Source organism: Myxocyprinus asiaticus, chromosome 11 (genome assembly GCF_019703515.2).
Source record: "Myxocyprinus asiaticus isolate MX2 ecotype Aquarium Trade chromosome 11, UBuf_Myxa_2, whole genome shotgun sequence".
NCBI classification, from domain to species: domain Eukaryota; kingdom Metazoa; phylum Chordata; class Actinopteri; order Cypriniformes; family Catostomidae; genus Myxocyprinus; species Myxocyprinus asiaticus.
The window spans coordinates 40,844,980-40,863,148 of record NC_059354.1 but is presented as its reverse complement, the minus strand read 5'-3'; positions in this window follow the sequence as shown (position 1 = coordinate 40,863,148).

The window sequence follows — 18,169 nt, the reverse complement described above, 5'->3', positions numbered from 1 at the left end:
AGAGCGAGGTCGGTCGCCGAGCACAGCTCCTCATGCGCTTCCGGGAAGAAAGGCACTGGAGTGGGGCATGGCTGCTTTGAGCGGCGCCGCGAGCCCAGGAACCAATCATCAAGCCGCGAGGGTTCAGGTGAGAGCGGAGGGTTCCACTCTAACCCGACGCTCGCGGCTGCCCGGGAAAGCATGTCCGTCATTTTGGCATCAGCCTGTGATTAGGCAATCGTCCCCGAGGGGGGGAGCCCAGCTGAGGCTTCTACATCTGACTGGACAAGCCCGCTCTCCGATGCTGCTGCACTCGAGAGCTCATCATCTTTGTGGGCTCTGAACAAGAAGCAAGACTTGCCGTGAGATGAGCCGGCGAACTCATCCGGAAGCCCGACTGGGGCAGCCGAGCGTGCTGGGGAATGGGAGGTCTGCGGGGGGATCCCCGGCGGAGGCGATCCCATTGGGGTCCCCAAATCGCCCCCAGTGCTAGCCGCGCTGGCCTCATACCCGTAGGTAGAAGGACCAAGGCGGGGAGCAAGCCGCGACCGCAACGTTGCCATGGTCATGCTCTCGCAATGAGAACATGAACCATCCACAAATGCTGCCTCCGTGTGGGTCGTGCCCAGACACGAAAGACAGTGATCATGACCATCCGAATTTGAGAGATAACGACCGCAACCAGGAATAACACACATTCGGAAAGGCATCTTTAAAAAGACGCTTCTTTAAAAAGATGATCTGTGTGTGCTGCTCTTTTAGAGAAATATACTCTTTTAGAAGGAAAATCTCTTTCAGAAAATATACTCTTTGTTTTCTGCCGAAGTGCCCAGGGGCGTTCTCTGCAGTGCACCAGTGCAGAGGAGGGAGCAGCCTCTGAAATGCGTCAGATCCAGCAGAGGTGAATGAACAGTAGAATTCAGCTCAATGAGCATGACCGTTCCGAAGGGAAAATCTGAATGAGTGGTTGCATACCAGCTCCTTTTATACCGGTACATCCGGGGGAGTGGCATGCAAATACCACTCGCCAATTATCATTGGCCTTTTATCAAAGACCAGAGGTGTCTCGGGCTCCCAAGAGTGACCCCTAGTGTCACTACATCGACACATTGTCGATTGAGTGACAGATAGGGAACCCTCTCTACACAATTGTGTCTTTTAGTTTTATTAGTTTTATACATCCCTAATGAAAATCTGCTCTTGGAATTTCAGAACTATTATGTTCTAACCAAAATATGATGTTTTTAAACTCGCATCATACAAAGTATTACCAGCCATTTAGGGGAAACATAATGTGCATTTCAAAATGTTTCTTTCAACCTCTTATGTTGGCATGAGCAAACATCTGTGCTGAGGACTGTCCAGTTTATGAAGGTAATGTGTCCTGAACATTTCAGTGTAAGAGGCAGATGAGAGCTGAGTAGAAAATGCTCATTATTACGTGGTTACAAACCCAAGGGCACGGCAAGCTCCACTCAGCTAATGTAACAAGATGCAGCAGTTAGACCCAGCAAATAGGTGTAGGCTACATGAAATATCTGATAAAGCAACACATTAGTATTCGTATTTATGCATAACTGTGGTGTGGTCTTTTGCCAATGAGAAAGCCAAGGCAGCTACGCTTCAGGGTCTCTCTTTGATTCAGTCACCATGTCAGAGCTGAGATTTGATGGCTGTGATTAGGTTTCATGATGTCAGGGTTGCTGTATAGAAAAATCAAAGAAATTATTTAACTATAGAGACCATTTCAAAGAGTATTCTTTGGTTTAAGGAAGTGACTTCATTGTCCCTTGAACATTTCCTACTATTTGTCATACTCATTCAAAACAACAGTGGGAGGTGCTTGATTCATAGTGACTTCCACATGATTAACATTGCTGTTCTCATGTGTTTGGGATTTCTGATGAGCAAGTTGTCATAAAATGTCAAGTTTTTAGATCTCAGAAGAAAGCAACCACAAACAGTCGCGTGAACCGCAGCAGTGAAGCGAGACAGCTGAATATGTGCAGTACAACTGTTGTTGATGTTTTTAGTGGCCATCAAGTCGTCAACAACTCACAGAGACCCTTTGTGTAACAGAAATAAATGTTACACAGTCCTGTGCCATTTTCCTGATTGTTGTTGTGTTTGTTTCCATCGTTGCGGCTATTATATCAATGCAACGGCATTGAGGGTTTCCCTCGTTTTCACTGACCCTCGACTTTAACAAACATGAAGTCCTTTTCTAGTGATCTCGCTTTTCAGATGATGTGTCCAAAGTATGAGATTCGAAGTCTCGCCATCCTAGCTTCAAAGGAATATTCTGGTTGTATTTCCTCCAAGTCATTTTGTTTGTTCTTCTGGCAGTCTACGGTATCTTCAATATTCTTCACCAACACCACAGTTTGAATGCATCAATTCTTCTTAAATTCTGTCTGTCTTTTTCAGTGTCCAACTTTTGCAAGCATATGAGGCAACTGAAAAGACCATGGCTTTAGATGCACCTTTATCTTCACAGTGACATCTTTGCTTTTGAAAACTTTAAGGAATATTCTGGGTTCAATACAAGCTCAATTGACAGCATTTGTGGCATAATGTGGATTACCACAAAAATTTATTTTGAATAGTCCATCCTTTTCTTTAAAAAAGGCAAAAATCGAGGTTACAGTGAGGCACTTACAATGGAAGTGAATGGGAGACAATTTTTTGAGGGTTTAAAGGCAGAAATTTAAAAACTTATATTTTTATAAAAGCACTTACGTACATTAATTCTTCTATTACAATTGGTATTATTTGAGCTGTAAATTTGTTTAAATCGTACTTTTTACAGTCATTTTAGGGTTTTAGGGTTTGTTGACATAACATCGACATAGCAAAAAAGTTGTAAAATTGGCTATAACATTACACAGAAAAGGTTACTGCGTGATTCTATCACACTAAAATCACGTTGACAAGCATATTGTTTATGTCTTGTGGCTATACTTTTGAAACAGTGAGTATTTACCTTAACATCTGGCCACTTTCTATGCATGAGCTTGAAAACGACATACCCAAAGTAAAACTCTTCCAGTTCTTGAATCATTTGGTCTACAAACTTGGGCTCATTTGAAAGTAGACTTAGACATTTGTTATTTAAGAGTAAAAATGTATAATTTCAGTATAAAAAAAATTGTTAGAGCTATTCAAATATTTTGAATAGTGACCGCAAATATTATTTATACATTTTTAAATATGCAAGACTATGCACAGAGCCCCAAAAACACATCTGATACAAAGCCACATGTCTGATGAAGGTCTGACACAATTTTTAAGTCGATATGACCAAAACTCTTTGTTCCATAATGATTTATGTAAATATACTTCCAAAAAAAAAGACCACTTGGAGGGGCCAATAGACCACTTGTAGTAACTACGTAAACAAATGATGAAAGTGGTTCAAAACACACAATTTGTTTTATTTCAATGTAAAAAATACCACAAAAACCAAAATATACATGAAGATATTATAATTATTTTATTATTATTATTTGGGAATATATTATAATGCATTCCATATATATTTATGCATTTTATAAACAATGTGAAAATAACATTACAATTTGAAATGTTGCAATGAAAATAAACTTTTACTTACAATAAAGATGCTTCTGTTCATTTTTCCCCATACAAATGTAAATTGACAAAAAATGCATTGACTTTTCACTGATTTTTCTTTGCCGTTCACCCAGGGTCTTTAGCCACTGCCTCAAGCTGGAGACTCGCTCTCCCTGGCTTCGATCACCATCAGTGAAGCCTGGAGCACACCTGCTCCCAATGCAAATTGAATGAAAAGCATTGGAAAAAAAATGCCCCTGGATGTGCAGCTGTACAGGGGGTTTGATGAAAAAATGCAGTCCGGAGGAGCGGTTCCTCCAGGCCCTCTGTGATGGTGACTGAAGCCGAAGAGGGTGGCTCCCCTTGGGTTGTATGGTATGCCTGAGCCCTCTGGATGAGCAGTTGAACGGGGTTTGAGTGAAAATGCAGTCGGGAGGAGCAGTTCCTCCAGGCCCTCGGTGATGGTGACTGAAGCCGAGGAGGGTGGCACCTCTCGGCTTGAGGCAGAGGCTAAAGGCCCTGGGTGAACGGCAAAGAAAAATCAGTGAAAAGTCAATGCATTTTTTGACCTTGGATGCATGTAAATCTATTGTATGAGACCTTTAAAACAAAATTAGGCACTTTTAAAAACCATAATAGGTGCTCTTTAATAAAATCTTATTGTTATAACTTTGCGATCATTAAAATCACTTTAAAATATCAAATCTTGAGACCCAGATCTTTCAAATTATATATTGGATGTCAATATTAGTTTACAATTTCACAGTTTAAACATGCATTAAACATAAATTAAATGTAAATAAATACGCTAGTGGGTCATTTTTGAACCACCCCGTCGTTAAGAGGTTAAACGTTCAAATATTGGCCACCATTCACTTCTGTTGTAAGTGCCTCACTGTAACCCAGATTTTAGCTTTTTTTTTAAAGAAATGGACAAACTATTCCAATTTTCTTTTTCTTGTTTTTTTTTTTTTTTTTTTTTTTTTTTGTGGTAATCAACATTATGCCACAATTGCTGTCAATTAAGCTTGTATTGAACCTGGAAGCAAGGAAGAGTATTTCTCCCATTTTGAGTGGCAATGTGAAGATGTCTTTCAAGAAGAGCTTACCTTTGTGTACGCGGTACATCCTCGGTGGAGATTCTCATGACGTGTGTATGAACTGTCTGGGTTTTTGCCAAACAGAGGCCATGGTGTGATTTGATGAACGTACAGACGCTCCGCAAGAGGTTTGCTTCCTTCGGAAAGTCGGTCAAGCCGCATCTTCACTCTGCCCGCATGTCTGCTAGCGCTACACTGCCACTCGACATGTGGGAAACCGGCGTGGAGAAAGAGGAGATGGGATCTGAACTTCAGGCCGACCTTTGGTTCTCTCTGTCGCTCTCACCAGTGGATAAGCTGCACTTTGATTGGTTGGATGAGACTCAGTTAGAGGAATGAAAGTCCATCATCAATGACTGCTTTCTAGCAGGCCAACGTGTGGCGATGACTCGTAGGCTGCTCCCTTTCTCTCCAGACCTCCACTGAGAGATCAGCCAGATGGAAGTCCTGGGATCAGCCAGATTTGGCTAGGATTACAAATCAGTCAGACTTGGAATTCGCTAATGTATGTCGTGTGGCGGAGCATGGTTATTCGATATAAGAAACGCTGGCAGCCTTCTTCATCTGAGACCACGTGGAGATCGAGGCCTACCCTTCCCTCAAAGCCTTGCCGGCTAACTTCGACTTTATTAAACAAGGCCTACCTGGCTTTGGGCACAACAGTTTCGGCTTTGCGCATGCTAGCAGTTTTGCAAGCCCACCAAGCCCATTTTAAGAGGGATTTAGATGAGCGAGCTGGACTGGATGCAGAGACTGTCATGGAGTTTCGCTGAGCTTCTGCTTTGGCACTAAGAGCTACCAAACATATTGCTTGGGTGGTTGGACAGAACATGGCGGGCCTCGTGGTGGTGGAGTGCCATTTGTGGCTTACGCTCATGGACATTTGTGACAAGGATAAGGCCTTTTTATTGAATGCCCCTGTGTCACAGTGGAGACTGTTCGGTGATGCCATCCAGTCAGTGGTTGAAAAGTTCCGTGCTGTAAAACAGCAGACTCCGACATTCTAGCAAATGCTGCCTCGGATAGAGAGGGAAAAGGCAAAAATGTTATGGACTCCCATTCAATCAGCTGCAGTAGCAGAGGCACAAAAGTTCTTCTCCGCTGTTACACTGAGTGCATGGCAGCCGCCAAAAATAATCCAAGAGAGCCATCTAGTGGTTAAACATTGTGCTACAGACTTTCATGCATTAATTCCACTGTCTGCCCGTTTAGCAGCCACTACAGACTGTACGAACGATAAATCATGGTTATGTCATTCAATTCAGTTTCTGTTCAGGAAGCCCCATTCTTGATTCAGGAAATTCAGTCTCTCTTTCAGAAAAGGGCAATAGAAGAGATTCCCCCTTCTCAGAGAGAATGCATTTTTTACAGCCGTTATTTTCTAATCCCAAAAAAGGACGACGGCTTACGTCCCATTCTGGATTTGAGGCATTTAAATTTCACTCTAATGAAACATCGATTCAGAATTCTGACACAAAAACAAAGGATGTTACAAGTGCAGCCGGGGGACTGGTTTGTGACAATAGATTTGCGCCGAAGCACAGGCACTTCCTCAGATTTGCAGTTCGGGCTTGCTTTGGCACGACACTCGTTTACGAAATGCATAGATACAGCTTTGATGCCTTTTAGGTTTCATTTTGAATTCTCGATGACTGGTTGGTGTTAGCTCACTCAGAGAGTTTGGCTGCCCAGCATCATGATGTCCTTCTCAGCCATTTAAAAAATGTAGGGCTGCGAGTTAACCTAGACAAGAGCGTCCTGTTGCCAAAGCAACAGACTCTGTTTCTAGGTGTGGAGCTGGACTTGCTGGCAATGCAGGCACACCTGTCTCCAGCTTGTGTTCAGTCATTACGTCAGTGGCTAACAATGTTCATTGTGGGACATGTTCTCCATTTCACAGGCAGTTGGAGCTTATGATCACGGCATCCGCTGTCATTCCCCTGGGCATGTTGCATGCAGGACCTTTCCAGTACTGGATGAGATCCGTAAAAGGACTTCAAACACACCTCAGTGCATGTCATCCCTTCAAAGTGATGCGTGGATGATGCCAAGCTCTGTTACCATGGAAACAGACCCGCTTTCTGATGTCGGGCATTTTATTGGGACAGTTGTGTCACCGCAAAGTGAAAACAACAGACGCCTCCTCCGTGGGTTGGGGCGCTGTGTACGAAGGTCATCCAGCTGATTAAAAATGGACGGGCCAGTGGCTAGATTGGCACATAAATTGCCTGGAGATGTTGGCGGTTATGTTGGCATTGATATTTTTCCTTCCGGACATTCAGGACAGTTATTTCCTCATCCGGTCTGTAGGATTTTATATATAAATAATTAGTTTAAGAATCTTGGCCACGTTCGACCACCAAAATAATGTAGGGAAATATATGCAAGATAAATTCTAGAAATCTGATTAAAATTATCCACCATTCAATATGTGATACAACTGGCTTGTTGTATCTGCTAATAATTTATATGCAGGGAATTTAGCTCAATAAGGGAATTAGCAATTGATTTGGGGAATATTAAAAGAATCAATGTTTTCGTCCAATCAAAGTCTTCAGTCAGCAATGAGTTGATCGGAACGAAATATTAATTCTTACAGTAATACTACTTTCATGGCCATTGAAAATAATATCACAAATAGATTGATATACTGTTTGAGCATGTAGCTTAGGATCAACAGATCTCAATGGACCAATATAATTTAATCAAATACACAGTCAACTTCTGTTTGAATACAAACAAGACTTTATTAACTAATCTACAACAAACAACTAACACATAGTCAAACAAACATAAACATGGGTTGGTAAGTGAGCTTTGACAGAAAATTTATGGAAAATTATCTGTAACAGAAAAATGAACTTTATGGAGTCTATAGACCTTGCCTTGAACAAACCCTGAGAACTTCATTTAGTACGCCATGATTTGAGATCAGGTTACTCAAATTAAATTAAAGAAAGCACCAGATTTCTGCGAAAGTCTGGGGGTCTGTACTTGCACTGCGTGCATTGTTTGGCATGTGGAGTTCTTTTAAATCCTTTGGATTGGTTCAGTTCCAGGAGGCCTTTCTTTGATTCGATGGATGGGTGATGGAATGACCAGGCAGAGCCCCAGAGGCGAGGACTCCCTCAAGGGAGGACTCGGGTCTTTCCAGGACAGAGGTCAAAGTGTGTTAAAGCCATAGAGCAGAGAAGAGAGAGAAAGGGGGGTTGTCCAGGCTGGTCTTTTAACCCCATCAGTTTGTTCACACCCCAAAGAGGCTCTAAGCCAATCAGAGGCAGCTTTCAGGGGCCTGTGGTCAAAGTGTTCTCCCTTCAAGATAATTAATTTATGGCCTTTGTTCTAAGGTTTGTCAGTTTCCTGCTCAAAAAGTGAACATTTTAATCATGAATTTCATATGAAAATTAGAACTGCAAATGACCCGAGTATACTTCACACCATCATTCTGGAATTTAAGAGACAATCAACTACATACAAAACACTTGTACTTTCTTATTAAATTACAGTTATAATTCAGTTATAATGCATGATAAAACTTCCTACTAATTACTTTGTTAGTTTTAACAATACATTACATGTTATTAGAAACATACTTGTCAGGGTTATCATCTGAAAAAGATGTGTTTGTACATTTTTGGAAAAATCCTACACATGGCTATATATTTGGATAGTAGTGAAATAAGAAAAGCCCAAAGTCCATGTCAAATGTTCATGAATGAAGCTTCATGTGAGACGGTAAGCCAGAAACATGCCTCATGATTAGTATAATAATTTTAAGTGTAGAGAGTTATATTGAACAACGGAATGTCTTTGTTCTGAAATTCCCATGGCAACCATGGGGAAGTTTCTTCAGCAAATAGTCTTATCAGTCTTATCAAAGAGGAAAGGGGTTTTGTTGTGCTTCTCCCCTCCATTCACTTCTGTTCTTAAGGCAGTTAAGATTTGCCTGATGTGAGAATCTCAGACTTGCTGGCACCAGTACAAATTTATTTATAGCTCAGGAGAAAGTCAGAGTAGATTATATATTTAAGTCATTCTGTGTAGAATTGTTCAATTTCTCTTAGTTCTCTTCTGCCTCCATGGCACTACAGGTCAGACAACAGGATGGTGGTGTCTTACATCAACAGTCAGGGAGGGGTACACTCTCATGCCATGCTGAGGCTGGCACATCACACTCTTCTGTGAGTGCAGGACAATGTACTGTCTCAACGAGTTGTACATGTTCTGGGTTGTTTGAATTTGGGGGCGAATCTCCTGTCCAGACAGGGTTTGATACCTGGAGAATGGACATTACATCCTCAGATTGTGGAACAGAATCTGGAGGAGGTTTGGCAGAGTGGATGTGGACCTGTTTGCCTCGAGCGAGATGTCACACTGTCCCCTGTAGTTCTCTCTCTCTCACCCCCGGCATCGCTGGACATCGATGCACTAGTGCGTCAGTGGCTGACAACATGTCTCTGTGCATTTCTGCCGATCAAACTGCTGCATGCAGTTCTGCAGAGGGTTCAGGAGGACCTAGTTCAGTTCCTATTAGTGCTGCTGTATTGGTCATCTCACATTTGATTTTCAGCTCTGGTCTCTCAATTGTAAGGGCTGGCCTCGGGAGATCCCAGTCAGAATGAACATGTTGTCCCAGGCACAGGACAGTATTTGGCAACCCCAGCCGGACTTATGGAGGTTATGGGTTTGGCAACTCAACGGGGTGCTCTGATGAATGATGGCTGATCCCCTGCTGTGGTTGATACCATTCTGAATGCTAGAGCCCCATCAACGAGAAGGCTATATACATTTTAGTGGCGTGTTTTTGCCTCCTGGTGTTCAGCGTGAAATAAAGATCCAGTACACTGCACTATTGGTACAATGCTGGAATTTTTACTGGAGCATTTTGGAACTGGGGTTGCCCCAGCAATGCTTAAAGTCTATGGTGCCGCTATAGCAGCTGAACACACGCTTGTGAATAGGGTTTCTAGTGGTAGGCATTCTATTGTCTCTCGTTTTATGCACAGCATGAGTAGGCTTATACCTTTTTGCCCTGTCCGCATCCCTTTATGGGATTTATCTGTGGTGTTAGAGGCACTCTCAGGTGCTCCGTTTGAGCCCTTAGCATCAGTTTCTGATAGGTTTTTGACTCTTAACACTGCCCTGCTTTTGGTATTGGCTTCGTTTAAGAGGACTGGTGATTTGCATGCCTTGTCGATGAATCCTTTGTGTATGGATTTTGAGCCAGGGTTATCAAAGATTGTGTTGAGACCTCATTTTGGGTATTTGCCTCGTGGGCTTTGGCTATAGGTGCGTCCTTGAAGGATATTTGTAATGGCAGCAGGGTGGTCCTCTGCACATACTTTTGTAAGATTTTATAAGCTGGACGAGAGTTTGACTCCTACTTTCCAGGTCCTCTCTGCTGGAACAGTAGTAAAGTCATAGATTTTATATTTTTAAGCTTGCTTGTGTGCTACTTTATGCTTGCCACACAGGCTTAAGGCAGTTGGCAGTTGCTGTTCGCATAGCATGATGGTATATCATTCCCCATTGTGCCATCACGCAGAGTGGAGTTCTTATGAAAGGGAACATCTCAGTTATGTACGTACCTTGGTACCTTAGGTTCCCTAAGTGGGAATGAGACACTGCGTAGCTGGCCATATGCTCTTGTAGCTACATAGGCTCGTGCCTCTTGCAGAAAATCGGAGGGATGGTGCTGTGGGCTGATGGTTATAAGGAGCCCATGATGTAGCTATTTAGTCATATAAACTACATGCAGAATAATTTTAAAATAAGTATAAATATGCTTAAACTAATATGTGTAAATTAGTTTCAAAGTTTTACTCAAAGGAAATGATGTTTGAGTTATTAAATGATGTGGTATTGTTCACTGGGCTCTTGCTTTGCTTATGATTTTCCAAGGTCACACCCCTGACTTCCATGTTTTGGATAGTTGTCTAAATTATTAGTGTATGCATAAGTGGTCAGGCTATCGTGTCATCTCCAGACTCCCTGCCTAAAGCCGCACACACTGCCAAGATAAGTGCCACTACTCATTAATAATTTAAAGGGAGCAATTTGTGCTGCACCTGTGTCCCAAGCAGGTAGCTATTAGGAGGATTCATTAAGTAGAGGACTGCAGATGTAATGGTCAGCGTCAAAGCTCATTTAGAAAAATATTGGTTTATTTGAATAATGCCCGATAAGAGGAAACATGTTCAATTTTCTCGAGAGGAAACGCTGTCTGTATTTATGCTGTTCGTTATTTAGTTCAGCTGTATTGTTGAGGGCCTGTTTGGTTTTATCATAGGCAAGTGGGCTTTCTACAATGTTTACTGTACTAAATGACGTAGGTAGAGTTTCTCTCTTGTGCTGTGAGAGAAAATAAAATCTGCAATGGATGCAGCAAATGGGGGGAGTGAGGTCATTTTTAACAAGGGCTATATTTCTCAGTTGCTAAGGTTTTTATTACACAAGTCCAATTACACAAACACTAATTTCATTTAGCAGTGGTTTTGTTTGTTAGTTTCAATACACCCTAGTACACAATTACAGTAAATATCACTGGATACATTCAGACATGGGTCAGCAATATATATAGATTAGATATTACTATACACCAAAGGGTAACACTTATCAATAAGGTTATATTTGTTAACATTTGTTATATGAACTAACAATGAACAATACTTTTAAACCACTTATTTAATCTTGGTTAATATTAATCTCAACATAAATTTTGTAGATCAAAGTTGTAGGCTATATGTTACAGCAATATTAGTTCATGCATTATGAACTAACATGAACTAAGAATAAGCAATGGTATTTTCATAAATTAACATTAACTAAAATGAATAAACGCTTGAAAAATATATTGATCATTGGTAATGTATACCTAATGCATTTGCTAATGTCAACAAATAGAACCTTTTTGTAAAAGCAAGTTTTACTTTATATGTAGTTTTATATAAATTTAACACGTTTTATATCTGTTGGTCAAAACAGTGATTTAAAAAAAAAAAAAAAAACATACATTTGTGAGTCAAATTTGTGCAGTTTCATAAATTATTTGTGTTTCATTTATTGTTTTACAGCTTAAATTTTGCTGAAAAGCCTATACTAGACTACAATGGGAGATTCCTATTATGACAACTTACATTCTCAACTTGTGTCAGTATAGTGTGAACTCAAACTGACAGCTGCTAAAAAGTGTCTTCATGCATAAAAAGCTTCTTGGTTTCATCTGAAGTCAGTCTTGGTTCCAGAAACAACAAGAGTCGAAAAGCAATGTTCCATCAATGATGATAATACAATTGGATAGAATAGGGAAGAAAATTACCCTGCATTTCAACGATGGCTTTTGTAATTTTTTGAAAGCATAAATAAGGATAATGAATGGGGTAAAAATACCATGCACATTTTTAGTTTTCTCTTTGTCCACTCTGTGCGATGGATATAATTAATGGTGGCCTGCACAGAGACTTTTCATCCACCCCAAGGGGTTGTACCAAATAAATGCTAATTCATAATGTTGTAATTCTTGTAGTGCTTTGGGTTTTCTTTGAAAAAATAAATGATCAAACAATTAGATGTTTAGGTGTAGTGCGTGTGTGTCTGAGAGAGTGTGTGTGTCAGAGTGTGTGCGTGAGAGTAAGTGAGTTGTGGTGTTCAGAGAGAGTTTTTTTAGCAGCAGGAGGCTGATCTTGCACTCTGTCCACAGCAGGCGGCTGTTGCTTTTCAAAAGAGGGAAAGTGTAATAACATCTTTTTTATTTTTAATACTACGCAACCAGGCAAGTCCAAAAATGACACATTTGAGCCTCTTGTCCATTGACCATCGACCTTTTTCTCCACTAAACTCAATAGGACACGTATCTGCCTTGAGGCCCAGGTATATTTAGTTTTTGTGTGTTCCGGATCGGCTAGAGCCTAGTCGACCGCGTTGCCTTTGTGAGTATACTCTTCTAACCGTGAGCGACTATGAATGCATTTGACACATGCCCACTACAACTTCTTTGTGATACTCTTTTAGTAGAGTTAATGGCTGGTGCATGCACCAATGATGCACACAGAAGATGACCGCGTGCACTAGGCAAGAAAATCTGGCTGCCGTGGTCAGGCTGCGCGGACTGGATTATGACGAAATTACATCACGCATAAGGCCCTTTCCAACCTACAGTCCTGGTACTTTTCCCTCAGTAACTTTCTAAATGAGAAGCGTGCAGCGTCCGTGCGGCATACGATGCTCCGTGCTGCAGCCGGAGGGAGAGGAGAGACGAGGCTGTGAAAGCAGAATTTAACCACGAAGCACACGCTGAACATGTTGAAAATGCACTATAAGCCTATTTATCAACACAATCTTTTACAATAAAGGCTTTTATGACTCAGCATAAATTACTGTACTGAAATACTCACTTATTGACTTAAAAAAGACATCTTGATGCAAGTTAACCACTCAGTAATAGGCACTCAATGTTTCCTCATGTACACTAGATTTAATGATGGTTTAGTGTATATTAAAGTTCAATTACCCACTCTCGATAAACATCTGATTATTTATATCCATCATCCCAGGAAAAAGTCGATGTAGTAATCCAGAAATCACTTTATTTTCTGTATCGTCACACAGTACAGATGCAATTAAAACTCAAATAGTGTCTCCCGATGAAGTCACACACACACACACACACGTGAAATGTGTGATTCTCTTTGGATAATTTTTTGTTATTTCTGTAAAGGGAATTATAAAATTAGCGCAATCCTCTGAGTAGCAGGCGAGGAGCAAGTTTGTTTACTAACGGTGGCTATGGAGCTCATCTCCTTTCTCAATGCAGGTTTTTGACCAATCAGAGGCTGCAGCACCTCCCACAGCCCCACAGGTACTATATGCCCCAAAAGTATCTACCCAGGAGTAGGAGCTAAAAATGTCCCCTAAAACGGCTTTTAGGAACTCTAGTTCCTTAGGTGCAAAAGCGATGAAAAGCACTAGACCTGGTGGAAAGGACCTAAAACAGGCTTTAGTACCACCAGTGGGAATGGCCCTCTACTGTAACAGAGCGATCAGCAACACGGATGCACCAAGTGTACTTTGGCCTTTAGGGTGCTTACACACTAGGAAAGCTTAGACAGAGTGTTTGATGCATTGGAGTACGTAAGGACCGTTTGGAAGGCACAGGGAAAAGGAGGTCAAATTTAGAGATGGCTATTTAAAATCTATATTTTTGACAATGTACCAGTAAACACTGAAACTCTTCTCCAGGCTCTCTCTCCACAATTACTATCTTTTTAGCTTGACAGAGAAAGATAATAGAGGACAGGGAATGAATACACCGCATGTATGAGAATTCACAGTGCAACTAGTCCTGCCTCTCCGAGATTCCCATTGGTCAATGGATGCGTAAACCAGAGTGTGTTGCAGCAAAAATTTAAACGCTTTCAACTTTGGTTGCATGATGGAGCTTCACTATCGGACAGCGAAATTGATAATATTACTTGACAGCGAAATTGATAATATTACTTTGTGGGCTGGAATGAAGTGACATTGTAAAGCATATTTATAAAATAAATTGTTACATTTATTTAAATTATTGCTTATAATGTCTTATAACACACTCATTTTGATGCTGTGAACTCTTTATTTACTATCACCTGTACTAAGACCAGAATCAATATATAAAATAATTAATCAGAATCAGAATAAGCTTTTTTGCCAAGTATGTTTACACATACAAGGAATTTGTCTTGGTGACAGGAACTTCCAATGTACAACCATACAAAAACAATACAAAAACAGCAACAAGACATAGATAAAATAAAAAATAATTATACACATATGTACAGACACACATACATACACACATACACATGGGTAGTGCAAATCTAATACAATCTGTTATGTACAGTGTAAGTACAAATCTGTTATGTACAGTGCAAATGATTTTTTTTTTTTCCAGAGGAATGAAATGGCAGAAGAGGTTGGATGTGTTGGATAAATACACTATATTGCCAAAAGTATTCGCTCACCCATCCAAATAATTGAATTCAGGTGTTCCAATCACTTCCATGGCCACAGGTGTATAAAATGAAGCACCTAGGCATGCAGACTGCTTCTACAAACATTTGTGAAAGAATGGGCCGCTCTCAATAGCTCAGTGAATTCCAGCGTGGTACTGTGATAGGATGCCACCTGTGCAACAAGTCCAGTCGTGACATTTCCTCGCTACTAAATATTCCACAGTCAACTGTCAGCGGTATTATAACAAAGTGGAAGCGACTGGGAATGACAGCAACTCGGCCACGAAGTGGTAGGCCACGTAAAATGACAGAGCGGGGTCAGCAGATGCTGAGGTGCATAGTGCGCAGAGGTCGCCAACTTTCTGCAGAGTCAATCGCTACAGACCTCCAAAGTTCATGTGGCCTTCAGATTAGCTCAAGAACAGTGCATAGAGAGCTTCATGGAATGGGTTTCCATGACCGAGCAGCTGCATCCAAGCCATACACCACCAAGTGCAATGCAAAGCGTTGGATGCAGTGGTGTAAAGCACTCCGCCACTGGACTCTAGAGCAGTGGAGACGCGTTCTCTGGAGTGACAAATCACGCTTCTCCATCTGGCAATCTGATGGAATAGTCTGGGTTTGGTGGATGCCAGGAGAACGGTATTTGTCTGACAGCACTGTGCCAACTGTGAAGTTTGGTGGAGGGGGATTATGGTGTGGGGTTGTTTTTCAGGAGCTGGGCTTGGCCCCTTAGTTCCAGTGAAAGGAACTCTGAATACTTCAGCATACCAAGAGATTTTGGACAATTCCATGCTCCCAACTTTGTGGGAACAGTTTGGGGATGGCCCCTTCCTGTTCCAACATGACTGCGCACCAGTGCACAAAGCAAGGTCCATAAAGACATGGATGAGCGAGTTTGGTGTAGAAGAACTTGACTGGCTTGCACAGAGTCCTGACCTCAACCCGATAGAGCACCTTTGGGATGAATTAGAGCGAAGATTGCGAGCCAGGCCTTCTCCCCCAACATCAGTGTCTGACCTCACAAATGCGCTTCTGGAAGAATGGTCAAAAATTCCCATAAACACACTCCTAAACCTTGTGGAAAGCCTTCCCAGAAGAGTTGAAGCTGTTATAGCTGCAAAGGGTGGGCTGACGTCATATTAAACCCTATGGATTAAGAATGGGATGTCACTTAAGTTCATATGCGTCTAAAGGCAGATGAGCGAATACTTTTGGCAATATAGTATATAAGAAAGACTAAACTGTGTATTGTACATAGTTATTGCTCAGTGGGGCAGTTTAACTGTTCATGAGATGGATAGCCTGAGGGAAAAAAACTGTTCCTGTGCCTGATGGTTCTGGTGCTCAGAGCTCTGAAGGGTCGGCCAGAAGGCAAAAGTTCAAAAAGGTAGTGGGCAGGGTGAGTGGGGTCCAGAGTGATTTTTCCAGCCTTTTTCCTCACTCTGGAAGTGTACAGTTCTTGAAGGGGGGGGGGGCGTGGTGCAGGGGGCAACCAATAATCCTCTCAGCAGTCCGAACTGTCCTTTGTAGTCTTCTGATATCTGAATTCGTAGCTGAACCAAACCAGACAGTTATTGAAGTGCAGAGGACAGACTCAATGACTGCTGAGTAGAACTGTATCAGCAGCTCCTGTGGCAGGTTGAATTTCCTCAACTGGCGAAGGAAGTACAACCTCTGCTGGGCCTTTTTCACAGTGGAGTCAATGTGTGTCTCCCACTTCAGGTCCTGTGAGATGGTTGTGCCCAGGAACCTGAATGACTCCACTGCTGCCACAGTGCTGTTTAGAATGGTGAGGGGGGTCAGTGTTGGGGTGTTCCTCCTAAAGTCCACAATCATCTCCACTGTTTTGAGCGTGTTCAGCTCAAGGTTGTTTTGACTGCACCAGACAGCCAGCTGTTCAACCTCCCTTCTGTATGCAGACTCATCATTATCTCGGATGAGACCGATGACAGTGGTGTCATCTGCAAACTTCAAGGAGCTTGACAGAGGGGTCCTTGGCGATGCAGTCATTGGTGTAGAGGGAGAAGAGTAGTGGGGAGAGCACACATCCCTGGGGGGCACCAGTGCTGATTGTACAGGTGCTGGAAGTGAATTTCCCCTGTCTCACAAGCTGCTGCCTGTCCGTCAGAAAGCTGGTAATCCACTGATAGGTAGACAAGGGAACAGAGAGTTGGTGTAATTTATTCTGGAGTATAGCTGTGATGATGGTGTTGAAAGCCGAACTGAAGTCCACAAAAGGATTCTTGCATATGTCCCTGGTCTGTCCAGATGTTGCAGGATATGATGCAATCCCATGTTGACTGCATCATTCACAGACCTGTCTGCTCGATAAGCAAATTGAAGGGGATCTAGAAAGGGTCCAGTGATGTTCTTCAGGTGGGCCAACACCAGTCTCTCAAATGATTTCATGACCATAGACGTCAGGGCGACAGGTCTGTAGTCATTAAGTCCTGTGATTTTTGGTTTCTTTGGGATGGGGATGATAGTGGAACGTTTGAAGCAGCATGGGACTTCACACTGCTCCAGTGATCTATTGAAGATCTGTATGAAGATGGGGGCCAGCAGGTTAGCACAGGATCTAAGACATGCAGGTGAAACGCCATCTGGGCCCTGTGTTTCCTTATCCTTTGTAGTCGAAAGACATGGCTCACATCATCTTCACAGATCTTAAGTGCAGGTTGAGTAGCAGGAGGGGGGAGGAGGGGGGTTGCAGGAGGTGTTGGTGTTTGTGTGAAGTGAAGGTCAGAGTGGGTGTGGGGTGTGAGATTGGGCCTTTCAAATCTGCAGTAGAATACATTTAGGTCGTCAGCCAGTTGTTGGTCCACCACAGGGTTGGGGGCAGGAGTCCTGTAATTCGTAAGTTGTTTCATGCCACTCCATACTGATGTAGGGTTGTTAGCTGAAAACTTGTTTTTCAGCTTCTCAGAGTATCTTTTTTTAGCCATTCTAATTCCATTATTCAGTGTGTTCCTGGCCTGATTGTACAAGACTTTATCCCCAACTCTGTAAGCATCATCTTTGGCCTGATGAAGCTGCCCGAGTTCCGCTGTAAACCATGGTTTGTCATTGTTAAATGTTAAATAAGTCCTAGTAGGAATGCACATATCCTCACAGAAACTAATATATGATGTAACAATATCTGTGAGCTCATCCAGATTGGTGTCTGCAGCCTCAAAAACACTCCAATCAGTGCAGTCAAACCAGGCTTGTAGTTCCAGCTCTGCTTCGTTGGTCCATCTCTTTACAGTCCTTAATACTGGCTTAGCAAATTTTAATTTCTGTCTGTAGCTTGGAAGAAGATGAACCAGACAGTGATCAGATAGTCCCAAATCTGCTCTAGGAACAGAGTGATATGCATCCTTTATTGTTGTGTAACAGTGATCCAGTATATTTCTGTCTCTGGTTGGGCATGTGATGTGCTGTTTGTATTTCGGCAGTTCACGTGTGAGGTTTGCTTTGTTAAAATCCCTAAGAATAATAATAACTGAGTTCGGGTATTGTTGTCCTGTGTCTGTGATTTGA